We start from the raw sequence: 12,195 nt of genomic DNA, 5'->3' as shown, positions 1-12,195 counted from the left end.
CTGATTTTGAAGCCCCTGAGTATTTTTTCCCCAGTTATGCTCACAGTTGATCTCTACATAAATATCAGATTTACTGATACTTTCAGTGAATGTGAGAAATGCTTCCCAGGCTGCCTTTTTAAATCAATTTACCTGCCCTCTCTGCTTGTGTTGTATAAAGAACAACTGACCGTATTTTTTTATTATTACTTCAGTCAGCATCTTTAATCAAAAGAGATTTCTTTTTTCTCTCTTTTTACTACTATCTTTAGTCTTTTCTGGGACCAGCTCACCCTTTAGTGAGGAAAGCAGAGAGAGCAGCAAGTACTGGGCAGGGATCGAAGACAGTCACAACAATGAATGTTAGAACATTAAGGGTTAAAGTGGAAGTGGGTTGCAAAGCAGCTTGCAGAGGGAGCAATTGTGCAAGCTGAACTTGACTTTTTATGAAAACCTTTTTGATTAGACATCTTAAAACCCAGAGGAAACTGTCAACTTGCACTCATGTCCATCTCATTCCAGATGTTGATTATCTGATTGTGCATGATTATGATGGATGACTGTGTCAGACTAAGACATTACTCAGAGAAGTATTTTCCTTTCCACTTAGATGCTGCAACTATTATTATATGTGTGCAGCAGCAATACATCAGGTGGCTGCAAAGAGCAACTGTGTGTTCATCTGAGACGGAATCAGAGTATGTGCAGATGAACATTTGTTCCTTTAAGCTTTCATATTGCTTTAGGTATGATTGTTGTGCAGGAACATTTAAAAGAAAAGAAAAAAATACATGGCAACTAGTGCAAACAAGCATACAAGGAAAAATACTAGAATTTCACTCACTAAAACTAGAGCGCAGACTTTTTAGCTGGGCTATATCTCACAGCAACATTGCATAAAATCAAGATTTGGATTGCAATGGCAAACAAAGCTTTCTCTGATCCAGCAAAGATTTTCCTTTAACTTACAGACACATTACACCTATCCTCACATATTGAGATTGGAAAATGAACAACAGCATTAATGCAGCAGAGATGTGGTTCATCATGAAGATGATGGCAATCATACACCAAAAGACTAAGGAATGTTTTAAAAAACTTTGATATACAAAAAAGAGCAAACAACAAAAGATCAGTGTATAAGAACATCAGAGATAAGATTCTTTAGAGAAGAGGAGGATTGGAATATGATGTTACATTAGGAAAAATGAAAGTGAAAAGAAACAGAGGCAGAAGGAGCGAAACCATCACTGCTGGAATGAAAGACTGGATGAAGAAACGGCATTTTTGGAGGACCATGTTTGTCAACACCATTCGGCAAGGGACTTAAGAAGAAGAAGAAGAAGTGCCTCACAGCAGGCATTATTATCTTTGAGATGATTTCATTCAAAATCGTCCAAACAAACAACAAACCTATATTTGTCACACAATCATACAGAGTACAACATGTAGTAAAATGCTTGAGTCCAAGCGGTGGACGTAGCCGCGCCATTCCAGGGCTTGGTTTTAGCATGGGGGTTCTAACCAGGACCCTTACTGTATACTGGGTGGGAATCAAACTTACAACTCCCTTTCTAAAGGTGTGTAGTCTTGCCACTACACTGTCTAGCTGCCAACGTTTTGATTTCATTCAAAATCATCTAAATGACACCAATAACAAAGCTCCAAATCAATGTCTTGTCAGCAAGGGATACTGAGTGCATTTCAGCATCAAAGAGTGGGTTTTATTCAGGCTCAGGTGGGTTAGCTTTCAGGCTTTAAAAAAGTCTGTATGAAACTCTTACTTGCAATCATTAGCAACATCTTTGCAAATAAACTTTATGAGGCAATAATGCGAATTTAATAGTCTTCCACTCTGCCTGCGTTCACGTCATACTCACACATTAATGTGTTTTACATCACATTGGAGCTTTGTCGGTTCCTCAGTTATTCACTGGTGGTTTTGAACTTCAGTGACAGTGACCTGTGCGAAGTTCACTGTGTGTGTGTGTTAACATATCAGTGTGTATGCTGTGCAAGTGTGGGGTTGCTTTTTTCACTTTAATACCCAGAGGCTATTCTTTTTGTTACTTTATCTTTTACCCTGACACCCACACATACACATACTGTGTTATAATGAAAATGTTCTCTTTTTCAAACAAAAAGCTTCTCATGCAGATGAATTGATTTTTGTTGCATATCTTTTGTCAGATATTTCAATATGGCACTGTTCACTTCCTCCAAAAGAAAGCTGCTTCTGGTTTTCCTGTGTGGATGTTCACAAATCATTCGGTGAATGAGCATCAAACCCAGAAAGATTAGCCGGAATGCCAGAAAACTTGGTGAAGGCTTTAGGAATGTGACACAGAAACAACAACTAAATATACTATAATAATAAAAGAGACTATAAGTCAGTGTAATGTCCTCCACATTGTGTGTGTCAAAGATTATAGGTTGCCTTTTCAAGAAAAAACATCTAATTACTATTCCTGTACAGAATAATTTATAATGCTTGAATGTCTTTGAATAGAGAGTGAACAGAGAGACTCAGAGCAGATCTCTGTTTAGGGGACTTCTTTATAGGGCTGGGTATCGTCACTGATTTCTAGAATCGATTCGATTCGATTCGAATCGAATCTGGGAAATTTTGCCTCAGACAGTCAGAAATATTATAATTCAGATCAGTACATTTACATATTTTTGTATCTATAAAAAGGAAGCTGACACTTTCCAGACTTTATCAAAGGTGTGAGCATCACAGCAGAGGCCTTTGTGCCAAAGTAGCTGAAGATAAAACAGAAAAACATGAAGGTGATTTTCCTGGCCTGGGTTTTATAAAAATATTCTGCAGTACATCAAAAACGAAAGAAAACCATTAATCAACATATGAACATTACCTCTGAAGTTACAGCGGTTTTATTAGAGACACGGTTAAGAGTTTTGCATTTTGAATAATTTTAAAAAGTTTAAATTTGTTCAGTATTGAACAGCAGAAATTAGGTTTTCTTTTCGGAAGTAAGTAAAAGGGAAAAAAAAACGTCGGCCGACCGCGCTGTAAACAACGGTAGACTTGTGCGTAACAAGCAAGCGAATAATGAAGAAAACAGATTTTCAGACGGGAAACTGTTAGAGAGAGAGAGAGAGAGAGCGAGAGAGAGAGAGAGAGAGAGAGCTGTGCATGAAGTGTGATTTTATTGTGGTGGAAGCAAAACAGCAAAAGTCAGAGTGAATTCATGACGATGTTTTTGTGAACTGCTGGTTCAGTCAGTATTGTTTGGAGAGAGATCAAACTAACAGCTCTAGAATCAGCGCAAAAGACGTAAACACAAAGCGCGGAAACATCCCGCCGAAACATCAGAATCAGCGAGCTGTCGGCTTTCAGCCCCGACCGTGTCCATGCCGTCGGGTGAGAAAGGCGACATCTCACTGATTCTGATCCGCGGGTCCGCGCTTTGTGTTTGCGTCTTTGTGTAGAATCTGTGTACCTGCTCTCATTTACTGTTTTAGCTGTTTGGGTGGTTGTCGAAGTTTATGAGGTTTCACCAGAGATTCTGGCATTTCGGGCAAAATAAATTTATATTTAAAAATCGATTCAGGATTTTAATGAATCGATATCACATTATCGAAGCCAGAATCGATTTTAATCGATAAATCGATTATCAAAACCCACCCCTACTTCTTTATAATTCTTGTCGAAGAGTCACCGACAGAAAAATGCGATTGCCCATACAAGAATGAGCCGAAATCTGGCTTCTCTGGGTGTCTGGCCTTTTTCTTCATGGGGTGAAGAGCTCACTAATTCCAGATGACCTCTGCTGTCCCTGCACATCAAGTGGTGATAATGGAGATGGGGCCCAGCTTTCAGGTAATGGTGATTGAAAGTTGGACAAGTGAAAAAAATCTGAGTGTATCTGGGAGTGCGATTCCCAGAGAGAGGAGGAAAGACAGGCCTTATGGTTAATAAAAAAATACCTCAGTCGAAAGAATATGAATCTAAACCGTGATATCTTCCTAACCCAAGGATTTTTTCTGCTTTTTCAAGCAGGCCTAGTTGAGGTTCAGCTTGACACGGGTGCGGCACAAGTCCAGTGGGACAATCATGTCTGGTCATGCTACAAGGCAACTGCATCGAACACTGCTGGTTTTCTTAATGAGAACAAATCCCTGAGGATGGTTTAAATTGTGAATGTGCATATATGTAAACTACAGAAGCAGTTTGTGTGTGTGCGTGCTATTTATCCCTTTTTTCTTCACTACCTTTGGTCTGTCCCAGTCTCAGCTTTCTTTCAAAATCTTGCCATCCTGTCCCCATCGCTCGATGCATCATCTCCTGAAGTTTCCATCACCAGCTGTCAGGCCTGCCCAGATTTTGACATAAAAGCCAAAGCATCAAACAGTTTGAGCTCAAGCTTCTTGACTGATGTGGCAGTATGTCATCAAACCTTCAGGGCTCAGTGAGAGACAACGGCTTTAAATCTGACCTACAAAACATTTTTCTCATAAACAATAACAATGTGTACTTTTAGTTGTCATAGATATGCTTTTTAAATTCCTAACTAGACAAGAAATGTCAGGATGAAAAGTGATCATTTGTGTATTTAACAAAACAGACACACAGCAACTGTAGGAATGCAACGCAAACCATTAAAAATTCAATTTCCTGCTAGTATTTTATTTTTTCTCTGACAGTGTCAAAGTGTCTTTGTTCTGACTCTTTTGACTTTGTCTCCTAAGCAAGTCTCACAAGTACAGAGTATCAGCACCAGACTTTAATAAATAAGTCAGAGGTTGTCTTAACCAGCAGGACTTTGACACAGATTTCCTGCACACACAATATAGCTACCGTCCTTATTGCTTTCATATTGGCTAAATCTCTCCCTTTACCAATTAGAGTCCCAACTGTCACCTCCTGATCTGGTACAGAAATATTTCCTAATGATCCGCACGTTTGGTTGCCCTTCCTGACACAACCCTCCCCATGTATCTGGAATTGGGAGTACACTGAATTTGCTGTGCTGTGATTTTATTTGCTTTTATTAGATATTGGCTTTTCATTTTCATTTTTACACAGGTTGAAATCATCCAAGACATCTGGTCATGATTCTATAACATATAGAAAAAGCATGACAGCATTTACTTTAATCATCTATGACGATATCTATCTATCTATCTATCTATCTATCTATCTATCTATCTATCTATCTATCTATCTATCTATCTATCTATCTATCTATCTATCTATCTATCTATCTATCTATCTATCTATCTATCTATCTATCTATTTTTTAATATATATATTCTGTGCTCCAGTTTGAACAGACAAATGATTCCTTCATTTTAGGTTGTAAGAAGCAGCCTAGGAGCAGGATGGTTTCAGCTGTCTGGGCTTTAAAAGGAGGGAACAAAAGATTACAGGATGAAGATGAGGGATGAATGAGGAGGAAGAAAGGCCTAAATCCTTAATCCAGAATTTAATTTCCCACTTTAGCCGATATTTAAAGAGATACATTCACACATATCATCCGTTTACTGTGAATCTAAGCGGATGTGTCAGGCCTTTGTACTGTGGGATGATGTAAGCAGCCTGTAATGACAGGAAAATCTGCACCAAAGAAGGAATCGAAGAGTGCTAGGGGTAGAAAGTCCTGAAGTAACTGAGAGTCACTGGTTCACAAGAGAAAAGTTAGGGAAAGAAAGGTTTGAGTTAAAGTGTGAAGTTTTGAGTGTAAATACAATTAACAGACATTTAAGAGATTACTATATATAATATTTCTATTTTAACAACAGTTCAAGCAACCATGTTGGTCTCCACTTCCTGCTCATCCAGCCTCTTCCTCCTCCTCATTCTTCCTGTCACGGTCAAGGCAGTCCTGTGGGTTTTCCTGCCTCTATTTTATCCAAGCTTCAGCTGTCACACCCTCTCAAGGGCAATGATTGCACATTCTGAATACTCCAGCAGTAGAGCAGTATTTAAAGACTGGCTTGTGTATCCATCCTCAGTAAGACTGTGGTAAGTTGGCTTCTGCATGTTAAAAACAAAGCTTTGCTCTGTGCTCCAGGTATCCTTGCTCTCTTGTCTGCTTCCAGTAATTCCTGAAGTTTGCCTTGGTTTGAGACTGAGGCTGAACCTGCTGTAATTCCAACCAGTAATCACTAACCGGCTAGCTCTTAACCCACTTTCCATTACTCTTTTTTTCTGGTGCAGGAGAGTAATAATGTCTAATATTAGTGTCTTATCTATGCTTAATGTTTCAGTTTATCCCATGGTCAGCCCCATGGGGGTAGATGAAAAATGGGAAAAATTTGTATTTCCTGACTAGTTTCAAGTGGTTGTTGGCAGTTGTTGTGAAATTTATTGCTAAAGCCTCATTCATAGAGATCTAGAGATTGGTCAGTAACCCTCTGAGCTCCATCAGTCTTTTATGAAAAATAAACCTTAGGGACTGATGTTACTAACCAATAAGGTTATAAAACGTTTAAAATAATATTGAATTCAGCTTATCGGAACGGGTCTACACAACAGTCCGAGCTTCTTATGTGGACCCTTGGGAAAACCGATTCCTCGTCAACTTTGTCTCTGTTCAACTGCAAGTTGTTAACCTTACCAAAAAAAATTATGAACAAAATTCAGTGTTGGCATTTCATAATGTAACCAGGCTTCATTTACATGAGTGTGGCTAATGTGGAGTTATGTTCAGTGAAAGGGCAGGCAGGGGATTTTCTGAGAAATCAGAAAATCAAGGGCCAAACAGCCTTTTTCTGAAATCTGTTCTACAAAACAGCAGCTGAGGAATGTCAGACATGAAGCAAAATGATGGTGCTGAGCATCTCACTTTACAGCAAAACCAAGGAGGCATTCATCACAGCAGGAGGGTACAAGCGCGAAGGCTCACGGCATCATGTTCACCGTCATTAGGATCCTCATATGGGTTTCGAACACAGGGCATGCCTCTAATGAACATGCCATTAAAGCATAACGGAAATAGTTCATGCATATCTAAAGGTTTACTGTTGGTGTGCTGACTTACACCAAAATAATACATCATTAGGTTGAAAAATGAAAAAAGTTCCGCAAACAGCACACTAGTTTTGCATTAACAGGAGAAGAGCAGAATATATATACCACAGAAAATAGCGATGGTGCAGATTTATTGAAAGATGTGCTTTAGCTGCCACCTGTCTAGGCTGAAACCCATGAGAGGGTGAAATACACAAAGATCCTTCTAGTGCTCAACTGGTCGGCACAGTCAATGTTATACACCAGAGTTCCCTCGTGGCTCTCCTGACCTTGCCAGTGCAATGTTTGTCAGAGGCTGTTACTCACCAGATGGTGACTTCATTGTAGAAACTGTCCCCAGTCTCATTTCATCAGTCCCTGTTGTGCAGTGTGTGCTTCAGTGCTATGTGCACTGGGAAAATTTTGGACTTACTTCTTTAACCCCGACTAAACAGGACATCATATTTCATTTTTAAATTCTTGGAAGTTATGGAAAAAGCAAACAATCTGCTTATTTTTCCCATGTAGATGCTTTATTTCTTTTCCACTGTACTTTTTGAGGGAGGCCAATGTGGACTTGAGCCTTTCTGGACTTGTATTGCGTTGGTTGGGAGACTGTGGAAAGCATGGATTCCTTATCACTGTCTACGCCAGGCTGGAGGTGCATTTTTGAAAGCTCTTTATACCAAGAGGATGGGGCTTAAGCTGCAGTCTGACTGTCATTATGCTTTCCAACCACATTCAGGTATTTTCCATTTCCTCAACACTGCCTGTGCCTGTTGTGGGGACTGCTAATATCAACATACATACTGAAAACCTTGATGTCACAGCAACTCTAAATGTTACAGTCTGCTACAGACATTACTTATAACTTGTTGCTTCAAATAATAAATCGTTAATTAAATGTGTAGATAACTAATTAATTCTATATAGGAGGTTTCAGTGGTATGTCTGCTATGCCACTTTTATGTCAAGCCTAACAACCTGAACAGAGTCTGTTTCACTAATATTAGTTGGATATTTTAAAATTTCCTCCATCTGGCAAATCTGAGATTTGTATTATTTATTTATTTATTTATTTATTTATTTATTTATTTATTAAATTTTTAATTTCAAACTGCTGTTTCAGTTTTATCTCAAATATGAAAAAAAGTTTATGATAGGTTTGTAGCTTAAACCTATTCGCTGGAACGTTCAAGATAATTTAATTACACAGCAAAGCAAGACACGAGTAGGCAAAGTTCGTTATGTTTCTCGTGCACGGGAGAGAACTGGACAAACGCCGTTCCTTTGCTCGACCCCAGTCGCTCTTGTCCGCTCCCCCGTAACACTGCTTATTGAGGTTACATGAATATACATAGGTTCATTAACATATGACGTCTACATACAAACAAAGGGTACCTTGCCTGTGCGTTGTGTAAGTATGTGTGTGTGTGTGTGGGGGGTCAGAGTGTGACCCCATAAACGACTTCCCTAACCCTGCTGGTTTGGAAGTCCAACAGATCATCTAAACAAAAGGCACTTAGACTAAAACAGATATAGACAGTTTATCCTACCATAAAACAATAAGAGAAGGTATGCCCTCTCCCATGCTCCCAGAATGTGGGTCTGAATGCCAGAACACTCTGGAATGCACACCAAGCCTTTGCAGACTGCTAAAGATCCCACATCCTATCACTACACAATCGATTATACACCTCTAAGCATATATGGTTAAATATTTCTAAGCATAAATGACAATAAACAATACAAATCTAACAGTTTATAACAAATAACATGAGTGACTCTGATGAAACACTTGATTGTGATCAAAGTCAAACCTTATTAACACAAGGGTTTGACATAATACTAAAAAAGGTAAGTGACAGAAGTGACAGACAAGGTAAGCGACTCATGTTGTAACTGACTTCAGACGCCGGAGATTTTGGCGGAAAATTAAAGCAAATGGTAGCTTAGAATTAAACAAATTCCTTTAAGCTTCAGTATTACCAAATACACTTATCAATTGTCTTATAACTAACAACATTTGTCTAAATCATCTCCAACACCCTGGAGAACAACGGGGAGAGTTTAGAGGCTCTCCAAGATGACATTGATCAGTGCTTCCATGATCTCGTAATGAAGAAGGCTCAGAGTGCATCTTCCCCGGCCAAATCTGAGACTCCGTCGTCAAAAAGATGTCGCCCGGCAGATTCCCCCGGCACAACATTGCCAGCCGGCAAAGATATTGCTGACATACTGGAGTCAATCGACAAACGATTGTCCAGTTTCGATGCAAGGTTGTCCTTGGTAGAGATTCTTCACCGGGAATTTAAATCCTTGCGAGAATCCCTGGAGTTCAGCCAGCAGCAGGTGGAAACGCTCGCTGCTGAAAATGCCACGCTAAAGGAGTTGGTGAAATGTCTCAAAGACAACGTTACCCAGCTAAATATAGAAAATAAAAAAATAAAAGAGACAGTTATTGATCTACAAGCTCGTGGCATGCAAGGTAATCTTGTATTTTCTGGTATTCCAGAAGCTGCTGGACAAGACAGTGAAAAGCTTAATCAAAACTCACCTGAAGCTACCGGAGGACACGGTGAAGAACATCGCCTTTGATAGAGTGCATCGCATCAGCCCCATGCTGGCTGCGACCGGGAGACCACGTCCTATTGTGGCCAAATTCGGCCACTTCAAACAAAAGGAACAGGTGAAAAGCCGCGGCAGGGAATTAAAAGGAACGGACTTCAGCGTGAACGACCAGTTCCCAAAAGAGATCCTGGATCCTCTTTTTCCCCCTCTTGTTTTTATGCTGCTCACCCTTGTCCTTGGTTTCTTTCTTTTTTATTTTCTTTCACTGCTTCAATCACCTGCTTCCAGACTCATCCACAAACAACATCCTTTATTTCGACATTATACGCACAGCACGATCACGCAAAATCATGCCCTCAACGGCAGCACATTTACATCAGTCAGACAGCACACACAGACATATAGGATACACACACTTAAGCCAAGCATACTCATATTAGTAAATATGCAAACACATAGTCAGACTCAGGGAGCATCTTGCCACACATTTTTTCTCTCTCTCCTTCTCTTTATTTACGAACAAGTGATGTATTCTCTCCACCTGTCTAAGCATCGCACACAGTGTGCACCCCTAGTTATACACAGACATCTATGGGTACACTAAGGTTTGTTACAAGGAATATAAATGGAGCTGGCTCCAGAGAAAACAGGTTAAAAATATTTAACCAACTCAAAAAACTACAAGCAGATGTTGTCCTTTTACAAGAGACCCACAGACCTCTTAGAGGTTCGAATGAACTTAAAACACCTGAGTTTCCTAATGTGTTCTCAGCTTGTTATAATTCTAGACAAAGGGGAGTAGCAATTTTAATACATAAAAATATTAATTTCACAGTACTCGATACAGTCATAGATCCAGAGGGCAGATTCTTAATCATTAAACTATCTATACTTGATAAAAAGCTATGTATTGTAAGTGTATATGGTCCAAATGTTGATGATCCCTCATTCTTTCACGGTTTTTTCAGTGCACTCTCTGAACACTTAGATGGCACACTTGTTCTTGGAGGCGACCTCAACCTTGGACTAAATGAAGACATGGATAGGCTCAATACAGCGGGAACTCAGCGTAATTGGCAGTCCACAAATATAATCAAACAGTATATGAGCGACTACGGCCTTTGCGATTCATGGCGCTCCCTTCACCCCACCAGTAAGGAATATACTTTTTTCTTACATGTCCATCACTCCTACTCTTGTCTGGATTATTTTTTGGTCAGCAGCTCACTGCTGAACGACATTTCAGACACTGAGATTCACCCTATACAGTGGGGCAAAAAAGTATTTAGTCAGCCACCGATTGTGCAAGTTCCCCCACCTAAAATGATGACAGAGGTCAGTAATTTGCACCAGAGGTACACTTCAACTGTGAGAGACAGAATGTGAAAAAAAAAATCCATGAATCTACATGGTAGGATTTGTAAAGAATTTATTCGTAAATCAGGGTGGAAAATAAGTATTTGGTCAATAACAAAAATACATCTCAATACTTTGTAACATAACCTTTGTTGGCAATAACAGCGGTCAAACGTTTACTATAGGTCTTTACCAGGTTTGCACACACAGTAGCTGGTATTTTGGCCCATTCCTCCATGCAGATCTTCTCGAGAGCAGTGATGTTTTAGGGCTGTCGCCGAGCAACACGGACTTTCAACTCCCGCCACAGATTTTCTATGGGGTTGAGGTCTGGAGACTGGCTAGGCCACTCCAGGACTTTCAAATGCTTCTTACGGAGCCACTCCTTTGTTGTCCGGGCGGTGTGTTTTGGATCATTGTCATGTTGGAAGACCCAGCCTCGTTTCATCTTCAAAGTTCTCACTGATGGAAGGAGGTTTTGGCTCAAAATCTCACGATACATGGCCCCATTCATTCTGTCCTTAACACGGATCAGTCGTCCTGTCCCCTTGGCAGAAAAACAGCCCCATAGCATGATGTTTCCACCCCCATGCTTCACAGTAGGTATGGTGTTCTTGGGATGCAACTCAGTATTCTTCTTCCTCCAAACACGACGAGTTGAGTTTATACCAAAAAGTTCTACTTTGGTTTCATCTGACCACATGACATTCTCCCAATCCTCTGCTGTATCATCCATGTGCTCTCTGGCAAACTTCAGACGGGCCTGGACATGCACTGGCTTCAGCAGCGGAACACGTCTGGCACTGCGGGATTTGATTCCCTGCCGTTGTAGTGTGTTACTGATGGTGACCTTTGTTACTTTGGTCCCAGCTCTCTGCAGGTCATTCACCAGGTCCCCCCGTGTGGTTCTGGGATCTTTGCTCACCGTTCTCATGATCATTTTGACCCCACGGGATGAGATCTTGCGTGGAGCCCCAGATCGAGGGAGATTATCAGTGGTCTTGTATGTCTTCCATTTTCTGATGATTGCTCCCACAGTTGATTTTTTCACACCAAGCTGCTTGCCTGTAGATTCACTCTTCCCAGTCTGGTGCAGGTCTACAATACTTTTCCTGGTGTCCTTCGAAAGCTCTTTGGTCTTGGCCATGGCAGAGTTTGGAGTCTGACTGTTTGAGGCTGTGGACAGGTGTCTTTTATACAGATGATGAGTTCAAACAGGTGCCATTCATACAGGTAACGAGTGGGGGACAGAAAAGCTTCTTACAGAAGACGTTACAGGTCTGTGAGAGCCAGAGATTTTCCTTGTTTGAGGT

This window comes from Aulonocara stuartgranti, assembly GCF_965226115.1.
Source record: "Aulonocara stuartgranti genome assembly, chromosome: 3".
NCBI lineage: Eukaryota > Metazoa > Chordata > Actinopteri > Cichliformes > Cichlidae > Aulonocara > Aulonocara stuartgranti.
Note: the sequence above shows the minus strand (reverse complement) of the source record.